The sequence below is a fragment of the Oncorhynchus mykiss genome, chromosome 24, assembly GCF_057628025.1.
Source record: "Oncorhynchus mykiss isolate SJ-2025 chromosome 24, ASM5762802v1, whole genome shotgun sequence".
NCBI classification, from domain to species: domain Eukaryota; kingdom Metazoa; phylum Chordata; class Actinopteri; order Salmoniformes; family Salmonidae; genus Oncorhynchus; species Oncorhynchus mykiss.
The window spans coordinates 26634644-26657772 of record NC_143045.1 but is presented as its reverse complement, the minus strand read 5'-3'; the positions used below and the strand labels follow the sequence as shown (position 1 = coordinate 26657772).

At 42.1% G+C, this 23129-nt stretch overlaps 1 protein-coding gene across 4 annotated transcripts in view; it reads right to left on the bottom strand.

Moving 5' to 3' along the window:
• The window catches only part of LOC110504078 (glycerophosphodiester phosphodiesterase 2), a 104989-nt gene extending 82320 nt beyond the window's left edge, over positions 1-22669 (bottom strand). For 2 of the 4 annotated variants that reach the window (XR_005039309.2, XM_036961226.2), the window contains exon 1: positions 21982-22669. The gene's annotated coding sequence lies outside the window, so the exon portion shown is untranslated. The remainder of the gene's footprint in view (positions 1-21981) is intronic. The other 2 variants (XR_016491407.1, XM_090218799.1) reach the window with 1 other exon arrangement.
• Between the last annotated feature and the right edge of the window lie 460 nt (positions 22670-23129).

The following is a 23129-nucleotide window of genomic DNA, read 5'->3' as shown; positions in this document are numbered from 1 at the left end:
CGAACTGCAAAAATCACTGAAGCTGGAGACTCATATCTCCCTCACTAGCTTTAAGCACCAGCTGTCAGAGCAGCTCACAGATCACTGCACCTGTACATAGCTCATCTGTAAATAGCCCCTTCCAATCTACCTCATGCCCTTACTGTAGTTATGTATTTATTTATTTATCTTGCTCCTTTGCACCCCAGTATCTCTACTTGCACACTCATCTTCTGCACATCTACCATTCCAGTGTTTAATTGCTATATTGTAATTACTTCGCCACCATGGCCTATTTATTGCCTTACCTCCCTTATCCTACCTCATTTGCAAACACTGTATATAGACTTTTTCTACTGTTTTATTGACTGTATGTTTGTTTATTCCATGTGTAACTGTTGTTGTAGGTGTCAAACTGCTTTGCTTTATCTTCACCAGGTCACAGTTGTAAATGAGAACTTGTTCTCAACTAGCCTACCTGGTTAAATGAAGGTGAAATAAATAGTGTATACTGGGGTATTTGGAAAAAGCCATAAGAAGGTTGTGTCCCTTTTTCGGGACCCTGTCTTTCAAAGATAATTCGTAAATATCAAAATAACTTCACAGATCTTCGTTATAAAGGGTTTAAAACACTGGTTCCCATGCTTGTTCAATGAACCATAAACAATTAATGAACATGCACCTGTGGAACGGTCGTTAGGACACTAACAGCTTGAAGACGGTAGGAAATTAAGGTCACAGTTATCATAACTTAAGGACACTAAAGAGGCCTTTCTAATGACTCTGACACCAGTATGACAATGCCACCAGCCATACTGCTCATTCCCCCCAGAAATGTCCGGGAACTTGCAGGTGCTTCATAGTAATGTGACAGATGAAATGAACGCAATGAGAGTGGGGTAACATCTCACAGCAAGAATTGGCAAATCTGGAGCAGTCCTTGAGGAGATGCACTGCAGTACTTAATGCAGCTTGTGGCCACACCAAATACTGACTGTTACTTTTGATATTGATCCCCCTTTGTTCAGGGACACATTCAATTTCTGTTCGTCACATGTCGGTGGAACTTGTTCAGTTTATGTCAGTTGTTGAATCTTATGTTCATACAAATATTTACACATGTTAAGTTTGCTGAAAATAAACGCAGTTGACTGTGAGAGGACGTTTGTTTGCTGAGCTTAGTTAGCTATCTAGCTAAGTGGTTAGCTTCTTCCAAAATTAAGCATTCACTTGGTAACAGCAGAGAATCCCCTACTGGCTAATATTTGTTTTATGCTTAGAGCAAACTGAGTAGCATTTGAGTTACTTGTATAGTTTAGGTCAGAAACATTTAGTTAGCATTCTCTATGGGATTATACATGTACTTGTTAGCGTCGCTAACCTTCAGATTACAGAGCATCAGTGCAGTTTGAAAACCGCTCCCTTTGTGTTCAATTCTGGCATTACCGAATATCCAGGTATGGCACAAGGACGGTATGAAGTTATGACAATCTGGATATCACCCAAGCATAACAAGGGCGCCTGACGGAATAAGCCCATCTTATCTTGTGATACTGAAGGGTGACATGATGAAACTATAGACACGTTGATCTGTTTACCTTTTGGTGAGACACACACACACACACACACACACACACACACACCACATACCACATTCAATACAAGCATGTGAAATGCAAGCAAGGTTCAGAGGTGGTGGGTAATTATAGTTGAACATGAGTTGATTTGAGACTCAGTTACCCCAATATTGTTCACCACTGAAAATGTGCAGTGTAGGTCCAACAAGTTTCCAGATATCCATGATAAAATTGGGAACATGATACTTTGAGCACTGTCCTTAGTCAAGATAGAACTAATGACCCATTCTAGGCTACTTTAGGAGAACATCTGCAAAACTAGGGCATGTTAGTCTCCATTTTGTACTGGTCTAGACAGATATTATATAAGCAAAATCCTGCAAATTAAAGATATTCAAAGTAAAATAATCCCAACAGATCTTTTTTCAGCTAAAAGTTTAAAAAGGGAATAGGCCAACCGTAGATCAACGAGTGTGAATTCCACAAATGGACTATAAAATGCACAATCAGTTTTCAAGTGTCACCGTCATAGGCAGGCATCCGGTGAGGAGGAGACAGACTGCGAGATAGTTGTGGAATGATATGTTGGTACATTCACTGTAACAGCAAGTGAGACATGAAGGAAAGATAATCTAAAAAAGTCATTGTCTTTTTGCCAGAAGGCACAGGAAACGTCACAGTTTTCCCTTGCCCATAATAACACTGAAGCAAGCAATGAAGAAAAATCTTAATTTCTTAAGATTTACAGTCACTGCGGTTTGCCTCATTAACAGATCCAACATTTGTAAGCACTGAATTTCCCCAGCTCTAAATTCTCAACAGAGATGCTGTACGGCATGAAAGGCGAGGCTGAGACTAAGCCACATTCATCATTCTGAAAAATGGGTCACTGGTAATCTAACATCTAATGGACGTCTAATAACGCTTTGGTATTACAGAGAATGATGGGGGGGTGACAAGGGGTCATTCATTTAAATTAAAATTAGTACATTGAATAAATAAAGGAACAGCTGTCACCCAGCTCATTGGAATCATGAAGGAGCACCGGAAACCTGCCAGGACAGGTCAGCATAGGCATCCTAAAGGAGCACCAGAAGCCAGGAGGGGTACAGTAGAACTGGGTCAGATGCCATAAAAGGATCCTCTCATTTTTTCATTAGAGAAAAAGGATATCTCAGAGGAAGTGCACAGACCCCGTCTCCTCTCATGGGCCAAGGAGAGATGTGATCTGTCGCAGGCAGGACACAGGCAGGGGGAAATGAGCCGAGTCAGACGGTTGGTAATACTGGGTTATACTGCATCCAGTGTGCATCTGGAATCAGAGCCCGAGGAGAAGGTGATTGATCAGATGAAAATAGATTTAGGTAAATATAGCCTTCTCCTTGGGGAGTTAGAGGGAGGCATCACCTGCTGGGGCACCAAAGTATCAGTTACAACAGGTGTCCTCATTTATATTGCTGCTGACATACATACATTTTTTATTTTACATAGGCAGGCAAGGGAGATATGCTGTAATCCAGAATTATGTTCCACAGATTTTAAAGGATTACATATTAAGATAAAAATGTGAAGACACCATGTAAAGGAGATATTGCTTGGATACACAAGGCAGACTTTTGCATAATCACACACTACTTGGTTTCAAACAGTTTTGTTCTCCTTGATCAAACATCCAATTAAATCAGACTAGCATCAACAAGCAGTAGCTCTCTTTCAACCTGTCAGGTGGTGATGCATTTCATTGAGTCATGCAGTCTCAGTAACAGTGAGCCTGTCATCATGTGGGCACAATGTATGTTTGCAGATGCCTCGTCTCAGAGGTGAAAGCCTGTGATTAAGGCTACCACATAAACAGTGGAGGAGAGCAGCGCTAACCAACAGGATGGTGCTTAGAGACCTGATGAGTGGGGTTATAATCAAAAGACAACAGCAGCGGTTGGTTGCCATTAAGCAAAAGTGGCGGTGTGGAGTAGTACAGTTTCCAAGTCACCCGCACAATAGTTTAACTGTCCAGAGTAAAGTGCAGCACATTCATTATTCCATGAGGCAACACATGCTAGAACACCCAAAACCACCAATTCCTTAATATTTACAGTTTTAAATAACACTAATATGGGAGAACAATATTATTTGTGAGCAAATGTTTCATTTTGGCATTATAATAAGGTTGGCAGCAACATGGAAAATCACTGGAAATCTGTTGCAGCTTAAGTCGACTACAAAATCCACAATGCAATGCTCTCTGGCTAGCTAGCAAACAAACATACCTACACACAATAATACAAAAGACAATATCACCATGTAATGTAACTAGTTAGCTGTAAAATAGGCTAAACAAACTTAACTATTGATTTAGGAGTCTACAATCTCACCATGTTCAACCTATAGATCGATGTGCCTCAGAAAGGAGTCTAACATTTGCAACGCAAATAGACTTTTGAGTAGAGTGGCTAGACGTCCCCGTTTTCCAGGGACATTCCCCGTTTTTGGTGGCCTGTCCCCGGCTGGAGCTGTCCCCAGAAATGTCCCCGTTTTTAACTGTGCGTTAAAAACAGACAGCAAAGAGAAATAATATTTTATGTGGTAAGACCAAGCAGCAGAGCCTACCGGTTGACGTCTCAATAGCGTTGTGCTTGTTTTGTTCAGCAGAGGTGGCTGCTCGCTATATAGATGCTCTGCTTTATAAGGTTTTAAATAGCTAATGTTAGCTAGCATAACCTGTCGACTAAGCTATCTAGCTAGGTTAGCCAGCTACTGTCGTGGTAGCTAGGTTAAAAAAACGTTCACATGTAAACATGCAGTGGAAGGGCTATTTGAAAATATGATTATATTAAATTAATGCACAATGAGAATATTTATTCGTAGATTACAATTTTAATGGTTTGACATAAGTAGTGTAAAAAAATATTTTGACATTTTCATGGATAACATTAGCATAATGTTTTCTGTTAGAGAGTGGAGAGGAAGAAGACTGGATAGGAAGAAGAGTGAAAGAGAGGAGGAAAGTTAGATATTACAGAGCCTGCCAATTTATTATTTCAAACTATTTTTTTTTGATAAAATACAAAAATAAGGCAAGCAATGGGAATCTGTTAACCAAAGTATTTTATCTAATAGTGTACTATTTATTATTAAAGATTGGAGAAGGAAAAATTAACCTCCCTGGGATATGTGGGACGGTAGCGTCCCACCTCGCCAACAGCCAGTGAAATTGCAGGGCGCCAAATTCAAAACAGAAATCCCATAATTAAAATTCCTCAAACATACAAGTATTTTACACCATTTTAAAGATAAACTTGCTGTAAATCCAGCCAGTGTCCGATTTCAAAAAGGCTTTATGACGAAAGCACACCAAACGATTGTTAGGTCAGCACCTAGTCACAGCGAAACACAGCCATTTTTCCAGCCAAAGAGAGGAGTCAAAAAAAGCAGAAACTGAGATAAAATTAATCACTAACCTTTGATGATCTTCATCAGATGACACTCATAGGACTTCATGTTACACAATACATGTATGTTTTGTTCGATCAAGTTCATATTTATATCCAAAAATCTCAGTTTACATTGGAGCGTTACGTTCAGTAGTTCCAAAACATCCGGTGATTTTGCAGAGAGCCACATCAATTTACAGAAATACTCATAATAAACATTGCTAAAATATACAAGTGTTATGCATGGAATTTTAGATCCACTTCTCCTTAATGCAACCGCTGTGTCATATTTCAAAAAAACTTTACGGAAAAAGCAAACCATGCAATAATCTAATTCCGGCGCTCAGACACAAAAACAAGCCATGCCGATACCCGCCATGTTGTGGAGTCAACAGAAGTCAGAAATAGCATTATAAATATTCACTTACCTTTGATGATCTTCATCATAATGCACTCCCAGGAATCCCAGTTCCACAATAAATGTTTGATTCAAATACCTCCTTTTTGTTTGCACGTTTAGTACACAAATCCAAACTCAGGAGGCGCGGGCAAGTCCAGGCGAAAGTTCATACGAAAAGTCATATTACAGTTCGTAGAAACATGTTTCAACCGGAGAATTCCTTTGTCTGTAGAAATGCAATGGAACGCAGCCAACTCTCACGGGAGCGTGCGAGACTGAGCTCATGTCACTCTGCCAGACACCTGACTCAATCAGCTCTCATTCCCCCCTCCTTCACAGTAGAATCCTCAAACAAGGTACTAAAGACTGTTGACATTAGTGAAAGCCTTAGGAAGTGCAATATGACCCCATAGACACTATATTGGAATGGCAAAGAGTTGAAAAACTACAAACCTCAGATTTCCCACTTCCTGGTTGGATTTTTCTCAGGTTTTTGCCTGCCATATGAGTTATGTTATACTCAGACATCATTCAAACAGTTTTAGGAACTTCAGAGTGTTTTCTATCCAAATTCTAGCTTTTAGGTCTGAGTACCAGGCAGTTTACTCTGGGCACCTTTTTATCCAAGCTACTCAATACTGCCCCCCAGTTCCAAAGAAGTTAAGGGAGTAAAAATAGTGAAGCGAGGAGTGTGGAAGAGTGAGGTGGGAAGAAAGGTAAAGAGAAGGAAAGGAAAAAAAGAGCAGGAAGACAAGTGGAGAAAGATTGGAGGAGAAGAAAAAGTGAGTAAGAAGAGTGAAGAAGAGCAGACAGATAAGGTACAATAGATCTTTCAAGAAATGGAAATGCCATTTTAATGACATGAGAATTTCCATTTATACGCTCAGGTCAAGACGATAGAATGGTTAACTGCACCCTTTGTAATTCCTCTTTTTCATTTGGCAGCGGGGCAGGAACGGCAGTGGTAGAACGTCAACAGACAAAAAAGCATAAAGCCTCTCTGATTGCCCGTGTTGGTATGCCCTCACACATTCTTCAAGAAGGTAGAGCCTTCCCAAGAAGAATATGATTTAGCTGTGCAGGAGGGTCTTTGCATACCACACTATGTGACACAATCATAGTTACAGATCTAAGAATTGCACAGCACAACTGACACGAAAGCTTTATGAGCCAAAGTTTACATGTGCTAGGACAAAATGTGAAGCCATAGTGAGTAACGTGTTAGCACCATGGGCAACCTTTTTGGTAACACAGGACATAGACCAGGTTGAATTTGTGTCCCTGTCCATTGATGCGTCCAATCATGGACATGTAAAGCTGCTGCCAATAGTAGTCAGATATTGTAAGATATATGGTGGCAACATCTGAAAACAAAACTGCATGATTTTGTTGAATTGAATAGAGAAACAGCAGAGGAGATTGCAGCCGAGGTCCTGGTGGTCATACAAAAATGTAATCTGCAAAACAAAGTCGTGGCACTCTCTGCCGACAACACAAATACCAACTTTGGAGGACTGAATAGGCTGGGGAGGGTCAGTGTCCATACCAAAGTTAAAAATGCCTTGCAGCGGGAGGGGATTGGCTTAGGTTTCCTGCCCACATCATTCATAACACATCCAGAACAGCTTAGGATATGATTCCCCTTGATGTTGAGTACCTGCTCACAAAGATATTTTCATATTTTCACCGTCAGAGTAGAAAGACTGAAGAGCTTTTGTGAGTTTGTTGGCCAGGAGTATCATAACATTTTAGGACACAGCAATGTTCGCTGTCTGTCCATGCTCCCTGCTCTAGAAAAAGTGCTGAAAAGGTATGTGCCATTGAAATCCTTTTTTCTTTCTGAAGAAAAATGCCCTGTTGTCCTGCGAACAATGTTTGAAGATCCACTGACTGAACTTTGGCTGGTCTTTGTCCATGGAAACTTGACTGTATTCAGTGACATGATCAAGATGCTTGAATGCCAGGACTGCTGTGCTGTGGAGTCAGCTGCAATTCAGTGAAACATTGAGGCAAAATTGACTGCAAGATGTGATGACAACTTCATTCCAGTTTTGGTCAGAGGACTTCTGAGAGAGCTAGAGGAAAATGGAGCCATGTCTAAAGAGAGTTCTCTCAAAACATCCCAATCATTCTTCACTACGGCTGTGAACTACTTGCAAGCATTGGGAAAGCACACAGATAATCTAAAATATTTACATTGTCTCCTTTTAAAAAGGCAAACCTCAGCGTGAAGAGATCCAGAAGGCAGCAGGCACACTGCAGGAAAAATTCCCCAATGTGACCATCAATGAGGATGCATTGTTTGACGAGGTTACTGGCCTGCAAGAGTTCCTAAAGGGGGGATCGCTTGAAGAATGGAAAACATCTGAGACACCGCTTAGTCAGAGATTGAGCACGGTGGTTACCCACTTCAAAGAGAACGACATCCCACACACTAACCTGGCTAGATTAGCATCTGTTGTCATGTGCTTACCTGGAAGTAATGCACCAGTCGAGAGAGTGTTCTTCCAAATTAATGATATATGGACAGCAGCAAGAAATAGGTTCACTGTTCCTACCATCAAGGCCATGCTTATTGTGAAGACAAACTTAAACCTCCCCTGCCAGGAGTTCATGGAGAAGCTGTCCAAAGAGAGCAATCCTGAAGCAGATACATTCTTCTGAGAAATATACAGATTAGGTTGGTATAAGTATATTATGTAGTTACCAATCTCATCATCATCTTATTTCTTATCCTAAGTATTTCACATATACTATTGTCTGTTTTTTCAATTTTGCTCATGTTCTCTTCTGCTCTTATTCTACCCAGACTACCAGGACCACTGTTCAGATTGGACAGTTCTGTCTTGTCTGTAGTGTTTCTGTAATATAGTTGTTTTCTCTATCACAGTGTACCTGTTAGACTAAATACATGAAACAGGAATTGTCCTCCTTTTCTATTTCATAGACAATAACATTTGATATTTTAATGATATATTGACCGCCGAACTGGAAATATCCCCGGTTTTAATTTCAGAAATCTGGTCACCTTACTTTTGAGGAGATGGGAAACATTGCGTCAATGGGCCACATGGTGCATTATGGGCGATTCTGGGACAAGGAGCACTCTCCTTCAAGGAGTGAATGGGAGTCTATTGGGAGCCAGCTCAAAAACCAAACAACCCAAATGTCATCAACACGTACAACAAATTTACAAATATTTTCAGAGATTTGAGATAATTAACTGGCTACCTTTAGTATCGTATAGCTTTGGAATCGTGACATTGCGTACTTGAGGAAAATAGGCAAGTTTCTCGACATCGAGAAGGGATTGCGCGATGATTAGCTTAGCAAGCGCGTGACGCAGCATAATAACATGAACGCAATTGATCGACAGTCTGCTGGGTGGAGCGTTATACATTCCTTCATTACATTAATTCATTGGATTCCTATCTCCTTTCTATAATACCCCAGCAACGGCACCATGCCGGTGTTGCCAACTTAGTGACTTGGTCGCTATATTTAGTAAGTATTCAGACCCCTCAGCGGCACATTTTCAAAAAAGTGACTAGCAACAAATCTAGCAACTTTTTCTGGTGTTATTGGAGACTCTGAAGTGAAAGTACGTATCATTCTTACTCTTCTCAACGAGCAGCTGGTGCTGCTGTGGGCCCCCCGTCCCAAAACTCACAGGCGGCCCAGTCCTCGCGTAGCAGTCCCTCCCAGCTGCAGTCAGAGCAGGAGATGTTCACTCCTCCACATCCAGACTGCAAATGAATCGCGCATACGGGAAGCCGCCGCTGGCTGATCAAGCCCTGGCTAATTTTTTTATTTTTTTTAAACTATTAACCTGAATTAGGGCCCGACTAGTTAACATAATTGACAGTTTTTTCTATCGTCTTTTTTTGGTCCATTTAGATTGTATACAGATAATTTTTTTTTTTTTTAATTATAGTAAAAATGTTCAAGTTTTACTGTGACTTGATGTAGGTTTCTAAGTGGACCATAAGGTTAACTTCTTGGTGACAGGGGGCAGTATTGAGTAGCTTGGATGAATAAGGTTCCCAGAGTAAACTGCCTGATACTCTGTCCCAGATGCTAATATATGAATATTATTAGTAGTATTGGATAGAAAACACTCTGAAGTTTCTAAAACTGTTTGAATGATGTATGTGAGTATAACAGAACTCATATGGCAGGTGAAAAGCTGAGAAGAATCCAACCAGGAAGTGGGAAATCTGAGGTTTGTAGTTTTTCAACTCTTTGCCATTCCAATATACAGTGTAAATGGGGTCATATTGCACTTCCTAAGGCTTCCACTAGATGTCAGTCTTTAGAACTTTGTTTCAGCCTTCTACTATGAAGGGGGAGAGAATGAGAGGGGATTGAGCCAGGTGTCTGGCAGAGTGCCACAGGCTCGTGACGCACGGTCACGAAAGAGTTAGCTCTCGTTCCATTGCTTTTCTACAGACATGGGAATTCTCCGGTTGGAACATTATTGAAGATTTATGATAAAAATATCCTAAAGATTGATTCTATACTTAGTTTGACAAGTTTCTACGGGCTTCAATGGAACTATTTGAACTTTTCGTCCGACGTTTGGATTTGTTTACCAAACGCCCTAACAAAAGAACCTATTTGGACATAAATTATGAACTTCATCGAACAAATCAAACATTTATTGTGGAACAGGGATTCTGGGAGTGGATTCTGAAGAAGATCATCAAAGGTAAGTGAATATTTATAATGCTATTTCTGACTAATGTTGACTACACAATATGGCGGATATCTTTTTGGCTGCTTTGTTGTCTGAACGCTGTACTTAGATTATTGCATGGTTTGCTTTTTATGCAAAGTTTTTTTGAAATCTGACAGCGGTTGCATTAAGGAGAAGTATATTTCTAATTCCATGTATAACACTTGTATTTTCATCAACATTTATGATGAGTATTTCTGTAAATTGATGTGGCTCTCTGCAAAATCACTGCATGTTTTAGAACTACTGAACGTAACGCACCAATGTAAAATTAGATTTTTTTGATATAAATATGCACTTTATCGAACAAAACATACATGTATTGTGTAACATGAAGTCTTATGAGTGTCATCTGATGAAGATCAAAGGTTAGTGATTAATTTTCTCTCTATTTCTGCTTTTTGTAACTCCTCTCTTTGGCTGGAAAAATTGCTGTTTTTCTATGACTTGGTGGTGACCTAACAATCGTTTGTGGTGCTTTCGCTGTAAAGCCTTTTGAAATCAGACATTGCGGCTGGATTAATGAGAATTATCTTTAAAATGGTGTAAAATTCTTGTATGCTTGAGGAATTTTAGTTATGAGATTTTGTTTTGAATTTGGCATCCTGCACGTTCACTGGCTGTTGGGGGGGGGGGGGGTGGGACGCTACCGTCCCACAAATCCCAGAGAGATTAAAAACAAAAACTAATTAAGAAAAATAAAATAAAAAAATAAAAAACTAAGTAACTTCGGGTCACTTTTGCCGGTCCCAAGCCCTGATAAAAGGAGGAGGGTTGGAATTGTGACAAAAAAAAACAACAAGAAAATCGACAGAAGAAAGTTCATTTGTAGTTCTAAACATATTTAGGGTGTTTAACTCACTTTTTGCCTCTCCCATGACATTATTCCTCTCTCCTACAGCGTCCATCACAATTACATGCACATGGCCAATTATGCAAATTAGGCGATGACGCAATTTCACGACTTTTAGGATAGCCAATAGCTACTTTCCTTACTGAGGAGTTGGCAACACTGCACCATGCAATGCACCCTGGCCTAAAGAGGCAGACAAATAGGAAAAATGTGCTAGACCCTTCGTTAAATTACACATTTCCTCGAGGTAGGAATGTCTCAAAAATATGATAAATGGCTCATTTGAGAAAAGACATCCTCAAGAGTTATGAGATCAGCCAGTATTGAAATCTGACATGTATGATAGACATTTCCGTGATCTAAAAGTCGTATTCCTATTAACTTCCAGTGTAGTGGGACTGACTTCATCACGGTTCTACGTCATACCTGCTGGATTTCTGCCTGCTTGAACACCAGTAACTCAGATACACATGAATTAAGCCAGGGAATCGATAGATCATCACTCAGAGATGCACAAAAACAATATAACATTCAAAATGGGTGAACCGTTCCATTAATGATCATTACCCTCAGGACTTTTAGAGGATGTTGCTGCCTGCAGGCTTGTCTGAGACCTGAGGCCTTCCTCACCATCAACCAGGCCTGGTGTAATATGCGATACTGGCAGGCAATCTCCATGCAGAACAGAAGCAAGTCTGATGTGTTCTAACACTGTCCTGCAGACCTGTGGGCAAGGCTGGCTGGCACCTGCCTCTATTGCTGCTTCTCTACTATACCAAAACTGACAGCAGGTGTAGGCCATCTGGGGATCCCTCCTCTCCACCTGAGTTTCATATCAAGAAAGTATGTCTTCTATACTTTTTTTGCAGTCTCAAGAAGCTATGAAAGTATTTGAAAACTTATGACTACAGTAGCAGCAGTTTGTGTGAGGGGATGTTCCGTGTGGTTGGTTTTTAGAACACTTTTAGATACAGAGGCTACATAGTTAGAGCTATTACAGTGCACTAAAGGAGACTTAGTAATACTCTCATCACTCAGCCACGTAATAGTCTTTGTAAAATGACTTGTTATGGACCATGAATTTTTAGGGATGAAATTAAATCCGAAATTATACTTATTTATGGATACTCAGGACATACTAGATAGTGGAATGGAGAGAGCTCATTAATTATGCTATGGACCATTTGATAAAACTGCGAATTATATAGTAATTCGTAATGTGTAATTGCAACAATTTGCCCAGCTGCTCCAGGACAGACGCAGTAGGCCTACTGTTTGGTAAGAACGCTTTACAATTCCCGATACGCTCTTCCCAACGGGGCGATTCGCCTCTCATTTTGACCTTTCCCCCACACAGCTGGGGATTCTTACCTAACAAATCACATGGATTCCTGCTCTTTTACAACAAAAAAGGCCCTTGGTTATGCCAGCAGAGAACCTCTGTCAAAGACTGTAGAGCTGTATCTCAGTGGCATGGTTATACCTCCACATGAAAAATAACCCCTAGAAAAATATTTCCCTTTTAACTGCCTCTAGTTTGTTGGCTGAAGCAGCTTCTCAGATGAAGGAGCAACAGAACCAGGCCCTCTGTCTGAACAAACAGTGCTTTGACTGGCCGATCTCATATTGCATACACTTCCACCTGGGGCGCTTCCTCAAACCTTGTCCTGTCTGCCTCACACAATGTTCCCCGTATCATGCTGGTGTTGCCTGCTCAGTATTAAAACAATGGCTCAGCTCTCCCTCCCAGTCTGTCCGGCAGGTCGACGTAGGCCTGTGAAAGTAATTCTGGTGTTGGCTCCTAATCATAGGTGCTGATACAGTGGCCTGGAAAGGAAACTGCTGACAAAGGCCTCTGTGGCATGCAGACACAGGAGGAACTATTGTTGAGTTGTGTGAACGAACAAACACTATCGGCATTCTCATTAACTCATTGTGTGCTCTACAGTACAGCCTGTGTTTTACTGTACTGAACGTAGACGCAGGCAGTATCCAGGCAGGTGCCATCTGTATGGATGGGCAATAGATGGTTGGTCGGTACGGTAGCCATCTGTCGGTTGTTGGCATCACACAGAGCTATGTCCTTTATCAGGGGACTGATCTGTGCCAGGTGACGTTCTCCTCACAGAGTTGAGGTAGACAGTCAGGGACAGACAGGCAGACAAGCCCAGCCTGTTAAGCAGTCCTTCTCCTTGAAAATCTCTTTCCCATATAGAGAGAGCTGGGGCGCTACTGACTCTTTTAATCATTGGAAGGTTTGTTTCATGCTTGTTTTACAGGATAAACATTTGTGTCCGCAAAGAGAAGGAACACTGTTGGCTCTGACTCACCATATGGTTAGACTAGTGTTGCCTTTCACCGTGGGGGTATAAATATGACATCGTTGGGTGCCTCTTGCTTTGAGTCTCTATGGAGACTAAGTAAACATGTCAATTAGCGATGGGGGGGGGGGGGGGGGGGGGATCTATACAGATACATGTCAGGATATTATTTTTGACAATATATTGTATTGACGATATCAAATATTATTTTTGCGCTAGTTCGCTATACCTGCACCAAATCTCCAGTATTTTTTCCTTCATAGCCTTTTCTCCATCTTCTTTAGAAAATAGGGAGCCAATTTGTTTTCAGCACTTTTATTTCCATGACTGATCAAACATTTTCTTATGGCTCTCTCTTGTCCCTCTGCAGCAGATAGGTGAGAAAAATGTTTGGAACATCAAAACACAAATCAGTAACAAATCCAAGTAAGGAATCATCATGCTTCAGTACAGCTGGCGCCTCGCGCTATTTTTCCAGATGTTGCCCTACTGGAGTTAAAGTATTGTTGAAACGCATATCCCTGAGCTACTTGCTATGGACGTCACTGCTATTAGCTTCGACTGACATTTGGACCAGCGATGTCAGCCCCACGAGCATGCCGAATCTGACAGCACAGTGGATCGATGAGGATTTCATACTGAGGAAAGCAGTATTGCATGCTCAAGAATGTGCTGGTTCTCATACCGCTGCTGCCATTTCAATGGCATTTGAGAACATGAATACACTCCTAGCTCCATTTGAACAACTCACTTGAGAAATAAGCTCATCTACTGTGTATGCAGCAGACGTGATACAATCAGTAATGGCATTGAAATGCCTGCTCAACAAAACTGCCGACACAGAACGTGGGGTTAAAACTTCGGTGGCGTACCCGAGCACTGAGAGAGCACAGCTCCTATCCCAGCATCGGACGCATCCACCTCCACTATGAACGCCAAAGAGGGATGAGCCAGCACAAGAGCCGAGGTAAACAGAGCCCTCAGGTGACTAAAAGCACTATCCGCCTCAGCTGTCCACTGCAAGCGCACCGGGCCCCCCTTCAGCAGTGAGGTAATGGGAGCTGCTACCTGACCAAAACCTCAGATAAATCTCCGGTAGTAGTTGGCAAACCCTAAGAACCGCTGCACCTCCTTTACCGTGGTGGGAGTCGGCCAATTATGCACGGCTGCAATGTGGTCACTCTCCATCTCCACCCCTGATGTGGAAATGTGATACCCCATGAAGGAGACGGACTGTTGAAATAACAGGCATTTCTCAGCCTTGGTGTACAGGTCATGCTCCAAGTCGACCAAGCACCTTGTACACCAGGGACACATGCTCAGCGCATGTAGCGGAGTATATTAGAATGTCATCGATATACACCACCACACCCTGCCTGTGCAGGTCCCTGAAAATCTCATCTACAAAGGCTTGGGAGACTGATGTAGCATTCATCATAGTGCCCAGAGGTGGTACTGAAAGCAATCTTCCACTCATCTCGCTCCCGGATACGCACCAGATTATAAGCTCTCCTGAGATCTAGTTTGGTGAAGAAGCGCGCCCCGTGCATTGACTCAATCGCTGTGGCTATGAGCGGTAGCTATACCTCACAGTGATCTGATTCAGACCCCGATAGTCAATATACGGGCGCAGACCTCCCTCCTTCACAGAAAATAAACTCAAGTAGGCGGGGGAAGGGGAGTACCGAATGTATCCCTGACACAGGGATTCGGAGACATATGTTTCCATAGCCTCCGTCTCCTCCTTTGAGAGGGGATACACATGACTCCTGGGAAGTGCAGCGCCTACCAGGAGATCTATCGCACAAACGCCCCGTCGACGAGGTGGTAATTGAGTCGCCTTCTATTTGGAGAAGGCGAGAGCCAAAATCGGCATATTCAGGGGGAATGCGCACAGTGGAGACCTGGTCTGGACTATCCACCGTAGTAGCACCAACGGAAATCCCTAAACAACTACCTGAGCACTCTCGCGACCACCCCGGGAGAGCCCTCTGTGGCCAAGAAACAGTGGGGTAATGACAAACTAACCAGGGTAGGCCCAGCACAACGGGAAACCTCTGCAGCCACAGATGGTACACTGAAAGCCCCGCCTCCGGTCTCCCTGTGCGCAGCACCTCCAAGTTCCACAGGCACCAGAGCGGTGGTGCTGGGATAAGGAATCGACAGAGTCCGCGGGTGACCAGCAGGTTATCCAGCCAAATGGACATGTCCACCAGCTGGTCGAAGGTAAGAGTGGTATCCCTGCAGGCCAACTCCTGACGGACATCCTTACGCAGGCTGCAACGGTAGTGGTCGATGAGAGCCCTGTCATTCCATACCGCTCCGGCGGTCAAGGTCCGAAATTCCAGTGAGAACTCCTGGGCACTCCTCGTCCCCTTCCTCAGGTGGAACAGACGTTCACCCACCGCTCTACCCTCGGGAGGGTGGTCAAAGTCTGCCCGGAAGCGGCAGGTGAATTCCGTGTAGTCATCCAACGCCGCATCTCCTTCTCCCCACACGGCGTTGGCCCACTCCAGAGCTCACCCTGAGAGGTACGAGATGAGGGCGGACACACTCTCCCTTCCCGAGGGAGCTGGATAAACGGTGCTCAGGTAGAGATCCAGCTGTAGCAGGAAGCCCTGGCACCGTGCCGCCGTCACATCATACTCTCCAGGAAGGGTGAGACCGGGTACAGGAGTAGTGAAGACCCCTGTTGTGCTGGGGGAGGTACTGGAGGACCTCCCTGTCTCTCCCAGCGATCCATCGTCTGAACGACGCGGTCTATGGCGGTGCCGAGATGGTGAATCAACGCTGTGTGCTCCTGGACGCGCTCCTCAACTCCGCTACCATAGGTACCTGCTCCTGCTGACTCCATAATGGGTGTGGTATTCTGTCAGGTATGTGTAAATGGCTGCAAGGGAGTCAGGCGCAGGAGAGCAGATAGTATGTAGCAAACAGAGCCTTTTATTTCAGCGAACCAAAAGTACACAACGAAAACACGAAATACAATACGGGTTGACATAACCCAGCGCAACCAGACATACGTGTGCATACATGAAACAGATAAACAATACCACACAAAGACATGGGGGGAAACAGAAGGTTAAATACACAACACATAATGAGGGAAATGAGAAGCAGGCGTGTGGAAAAATGAGACAAAACAAATGGATCGGCGATTGCTAGAAGACCGGCGACGTCGACCACCGCCTGAACAAGGAGAGGTATCGACTTCGGTAGAAGTCGTGACAATATCCGCGCACATTGACTCGGTACCGGTACCCCCTGTATATAGCCTCGTTATTCTGTTATTTTTTACTTTAGTTTATTTTGTAAATATTTTCTTAACTCTATTTCTTGAACTGCATTGTTGGTTAAGGGCTTCTGAGTAAGCATTTCTCAGTAAGGTCTACACCTGTATTTGGCACGTGACAAATAACATTTGATTTGATTAATTTTGCAGTTCTTGCCAAGGAGATCTTAGTTGAGAAATTTTACATATAAGATGCTTAGTGCAGTATTTCTCAAGAAAAAAAAATGTGCATGAAAACTAGTCATCAGCAGCAAATACTTTATTGAAGAATCCCTACTGTTGACCGATCACTGACGAAGGGGCATAGACCAGCTTGCCTCGAGAAAAAAGTGCCTGAACAGCCCCCCCCAAAAAAACTCAGTTTTTCACAATTCCTGACATTTAATCCTAGTAAAAATGTTTTGTCTTAGGTCAGTCAGATCACCAATTTATTTTAAGAACGTGAAATGTCAGAATAATAGGAGAGAGAATTATTTATTTTCAGCTTTTCTTTTTTTTCATCACATTCCCAGTGGGTCAGAAGTTTACATACACTCAATTAGTATTTGGTAGCATTGCTTTTAAATTGTTTAACTTGGGTCAAACGTTTCAGGTAGCCTTCCACAAGCTTCCCACAATATGTTGGGTGAATTTTGGCCCATTCCTCCTGACAGAGCTGGTGTAACGGAGTCAGGTTTGTTGGCTTCCTTACTCGCACACACTTTTTCAGTTCTGAAGATTTATGTCCGTTGCGTTATGCTAATTAGTGTCAGATGATGATAACGGTCCCGTTCACGGGATGGGGTGTCACTAGAGGTTAAGACATTTTGCCACAACTTTGGAAGAATGCTTGGGGTCATTGTCCAGTTATTCTGGGATTGATATGCTGTTCTCGCACCAAAGTATGTTCATCTCTAGGAGACAGAACACATCTCTTTCCTGAGTGGTATGACGGCTGCGTTGTCCCATGGTGTTTATACATGCGTACTATTGTTTGTACAGATGAACGTGGTACCTTCAGGCATTTGGAAATTGCTCCCAAGGATGAACCAGACTTGTGGAGGTCTACAATTTTTGTCTGAAGTTTTGGCTGATTCCTTTTCATTTTCCCATGATGTCAAGCAAAGAGGCACTGAGTTTGAAGGTAGACCTTGAAATACATCAACAGGTACAATTCCAATTGATTCAAATTATGTCAATTAGCCTATCAGAAGCTTCTAAAGCCATGACATCATTTTCTGGAATTTTCCAAGCAGTTTAATTGCACAGTCAACTTAGTGTATGTAAACTTCTGACCCACTGGAATTGTGATTGTGAATTATAAGTGAAATAATCTGTCTGTAAACAATTGTTGGAAAAATTACTTGTCATGCACAAAGTAGATGTCCTAACCGACTTGCCAAAACTATAGTTTGTTAACAAGAAATTTGTGGAGTGGTTGAAAAACAAGTTAATGACTCCAACCTAAGTGTATATACATTTCCGACTTTAACTGTATATGCATGAACTCTTCCGAACGGTTTCGTTTGGGAAGCGTGTGGATGCCTTAAGACAGGCTGTTTGCCTTTATACAAAAACCAAAGATAGAAGTCATTGAAAGTACTATACATAAGGTGAGAATTTCAAATCCCCAGTCTAGCAGTGGTACTGACGCCCCCATATCACATTATTGTCCTCCAGTGGTAGTGCTAAAGGGGTGTGGTTAGGCATGCAGTGACCCCGTCCTTACATTAGGCCTACTCATCACACCAGGATACATGGGGGGGGGGTCAGAAAGAGGGTGTGTCTTTACTGGAGGTAGGGTGTCAGAGAGAGGGTAGGTGGTGGAGGGCTTAACTCCCACGGGACAGGCTGTAATAATAGGCTTGCTCACCATCTTCCGCTCCCACATGTTAATTAGGATAATACCACACTGCCATCTCATCTCGACTGCTAAACATGCAGTTTACATGCAGCCTTAGTGATAGAAGCTCTTATTATAGATGTAAGACCAACAGCAGATCTTGACTGTTGCCTTTCTCAAGGAACACACACTGGCTATTAAAAAAACGATGGCACCATTTATGGGAATAAACATTCCTCCGGCAGTTTATGCCCCCAAGAGCAATTAAGCAAGCAAGATGGGCTGCATGATATTCTTAGACAAAGAAATGTTGAGAACCGCACCAGTGCAAATGGACACAGCTTATGCTCAAAATACATAAACAGTCTAAGAAAAGGTTCCAGATAGAGTCCATCACATAACATTTCATGTCATCTTAACATTTGTATTATGAGCCATTTATAAATAGGTTAACAGTGAAACTGACTCAACCTCTAGTCAAGGAGTAGGCTGTGGGTACCCCAATCAGTGTTTGGTGTGTACACATGAAACACATAATAAGAATAACTGTTGAGGACACAAGTGCATTCCATGGAATGTTCTAGTCCATTTTCCTGTGCCTGTCCTAGCCAGACTGCTGCAATAATGCAGAGTTCTCCATAAAAAATGTCAAATTTCAGCATTTAGACACCAATATCTATGACTGATGTTTTTAAGTTCACACTCACCAATAATACAAGACATCTAGTCTGTCTACATCAGAGTGTAGAGAGATTGACACTCACCACTCAGGTTTTTGATGCCAAAGTAAAATGCATTGCCTCAACACAGGTCAGTCAAAGTTGATAGCATTTTTGACAGAGCATAGATAGCAGATGACACCATTCTGTATACTTCTGGCCTTTCTTTGGACATTGTGTTAACTAACCTCCAGATGAGCTTCAATGCCATACAACTCTCCTTCTGTGGCCTCCAACTGCTCTTAAATGCAAGTAAAACTAAATGCATGCTCATCAACCGATCGCTGCCCGCACCTGCCCGCTTATCCAGCATCACTACTCTGGACAGTTCTGACTTTAGGTATTTGTAGTTGTCCACATATTCTAGGTGTCTGGTTAGACTGTAAACTCTCCTTCCAGACTCACATTAAGCATCTCCAATCTAAAATTCTATCTAGAATCGGCTTCCTATTTCGCAACAAAGCATCCTTCACTCATGCTGCCAAACATACCCTCATAAAACTGACTATCCTACCAATCCTTGACTTCGGCGATGTCATTTACAAAATATCCTCCAACACTCTACTCAGCAAATTGGATGCAGTCTATCACAGTTCCATCCGTTTTGTCACCAAAGCCCCATATACTACCCACCACTGCGACCTGTATGCTCTCGTTGGCTGGCCCTTGCTTCATATTCGTCGCCAAACCCACTGGCTCCAGGTCATCTATAAGTCGTTGGTAGGTAAAGCCCCGCCTATTCTCAGCTCACTGGTCACCATAGCAGCACCCACCCGTAGCACGCGCTCCAGCAGGTATATTTCACTGGTCACCCCCAAAGCAAATTCTTCCTTTGGCTGCCTTTCCTTCCAGTTCTCTGCTGCCAATGACTGGAACGAATTGCAAAAAAGAAAATTATAATAAAACATTTTTTTTTTTTTTTTTAATCACTGAAGCTGGAGACTCATACCTCCCTCACTAACTTTAAGCATCAGCTGTCAGAGCAGCTCACAGATCATTGCACCTGTAAATAGCCCATCTGTAAATAGCCCATCTGTAAATAGCCCATCTGTAAATAGCCCATCCAACTACCTCATCACCATGTTGTTTTTTTGTTCCATTGAACCCCAGGTTCTCTACTTGCACATCTCTCACTCCAGTGTTTAATTGCTAAATTGTAATTAATTCGCCAGTACGGCCTATTTATTGCCTTACCTCCCTAATCTTACCTCATTTGCACACACTGTATATAGTTTGTTTATTCCATGTATAACTCTGTGTTGTTTGTGTAGCACTGCTTTGCTTTTATCTTGGCCAGGTCGCAGTTGTAAATGGCAACTTGTTCTCAACTGGCCTACCTGGTTAAATAAAGGTGAAATAATAATAAATATATGTATTTTTTTAATAGCAAACCTTTTAAAAAAAAAAATCTGCTTTTTCCACTTAGTACTGGCAGGTTCACACAAACTTATTTATGATTTCCTCTGTGTACATATCTGCAGTTTGTTTTTATGCCTTTTGAAATTCGCCATACATCAGTGAAGGCCGCTGATTGGCTGAATACTCAGGGCACGAAGTGGTTGGAGTTGTCAACAAAGCAGCAGGACAGAAATATGATGCCAAGTTTTTGAACTACTCGTAGTTGCTTTATATATCTTCTCAAAGAAATCTGTGCATTTGAACAGCATAAATACACCCATTTCACTTTTGCTTGTCAAAAACCAAACGCTCACTGCAGCACATTCTGCCACTGTTTTGAACAGATTAGATTATACTATTTAGAACGAGCAGCCAGCAAACGAGTGCACTAGGTAGAACGCAACAACCATGCAAATGCAATAAGTGAACACACATCTAACTAGTTAACAATGTCACAAAGCATGATGCACTAGCCAGTTAACTTTCATTTTGAAATAACTTCAAAATGTCAGAGTTAGTCAGATATTAGTTTTGAAAGACATGAAATTAGTTTTAAAAGACATGAAATTGGCATGGGAGCTAGCAAGCTACCAACTAGCTAGCCGCTTATCAATGGTAGATCGACTGGTTAATTATTCAAAATAAAAAAGTTATAAAATAAGCCAAACAAATATTTCTGCTTCTCAAAATTACTGTAGCTGCCTAATTCATTTTATCATGCTTTGTGATACACCCGGTTTAATACAGTTGTAGTCCACACAACATGTCGCCCTGTCACATAGCTACATTCGAACCTGATGAACAACATGGGGGGGGGGAAACAATAAACCACATTCTTGCTTTTTTGTCCTACCAGATCTAGGGGGGTTGCAATTACAAGTGGAGCGCCGCCCCAACGCCCAAATGGGAGGGCCGCCGATGCCATACCACAATTCAGAGATGCATGTGAATTAGGGTATGTGCATTAGAATAACAGCCCCCCTTTGACTATGTTTTACTGCTGCTTCATACATCTGGAAGTGAAACAAACCTGCATGTTCAAGAATAGTTTAATTTACTGCCATTAATGCCAGATTTATTTGTCTGTAAATTGGACAGATGAAAATGCCTGTATAGGCTGGTTGTCTGAGGTGGTGTGTAGCCTATAAATATATAAATAATACATCCTTAGTTAAATATAGTCTATTTTCTCCCAATGCAGTTAGGGTTTTCCAACCATAGGCTGTCTCGCATACACGGGCGTCTCCTTTGTAGCCTATTAGGTTAATTCGAGGTGTGAATTAATTAATATTTCATGATTAAGCGTGCCATACATGTGAGCTTCTGAAGTTACTACATTTACAGAAATAAAAATGCAACAACTCCTGCTGAGTGTTCCTTTTCAACAAAAAACTACTTTGATACCATGACATGGCACCCACTTACTTCAACTGCTTGGATATGACAACACTTACCTTTATCAATTATTTCAGGCTTTTTCTCCCATGTGAAGTTGTAGGAATATTTTACGAAGTCCTCAGACCAACTGTCCTCACACCACGCGACAAATGGGCTGCTGTCTGCGTCAAACGTGTTGAGGTGGGTGGCCACCAAATGTTGTCAAAAGGAAATGTGTCCTGTCACAATAAAGGAAAACCATTCAACCCAGAGTTATTCTACTAAATTCAACCTCGTGGGTTTATGCTGCATTGAAGTGTGTATCAGTTTAACTTCGTTTTCTCAGTAAATATTCCAAGGTTAGAGTCTTCTGAGGTTAATGCAAGCCTTGCCTATGAACACCGGGAGAGAAAATCAATCGACTGAGTACCAGTGGGCGGAGTTGTAGGTTTTATTTTAAAGCGAAAGAGCGTCACCCATCTTCCCGGCACGCGACGTCTCCCATTATAAGAAGCCTGAAAAGGCTGAAAAACAAAGGATGAGGTAATGATCATGTAAAAGTAATCAAATATAGCTCCATAACCCACATCATACACACAGTAAAATGCTATATATAGTGGGTCTGATGGGGCACGGCCAAAAGCATCACTGACTCAATAGCAATCTAATAAAGAAAAAGTGTTAAAACAAGTTGAGACTGTTGGTGGACAGTCAACACCACCCAGTAGACTAGAGGAACAGGAACCCCACTGCTGTCACAAATCTGAATCTGTCACTACAGCCATGAGCATTTATTCAGATTGTGGGAGGGTGAAGTGTGTGAATCCCAAAAAAAGCAATTATACAGATTTTTTTTTTACGTGCACATGGCAGTTTTCATACCTTGGTTTCTGTGGTAAATGTGAATGAAAAACAACTTTTCACTTTTGATCATGTTTTTTATACACATCCCTTGTCCATAATGTAGACGTCTCTGGGATTTTCATTGAAGAGGTAAGGGATGCTGCTGTGACTGAGTCTTGTAACGGTTTAGAGAAACCAAAATGAACTGTAGATGATACATGTGATCTGCACAACATACCAATACCAATTGTACATACCTTTGTCTGCCTACTGGTCAGTATACCTGCAGACTCAGACACACACAAAAGTTCAGTCATCTGCACCCAATGGAGCTGCAGCCTTTAACATATTCTTACCTCTTTGTTGATTGATATCCATTGAA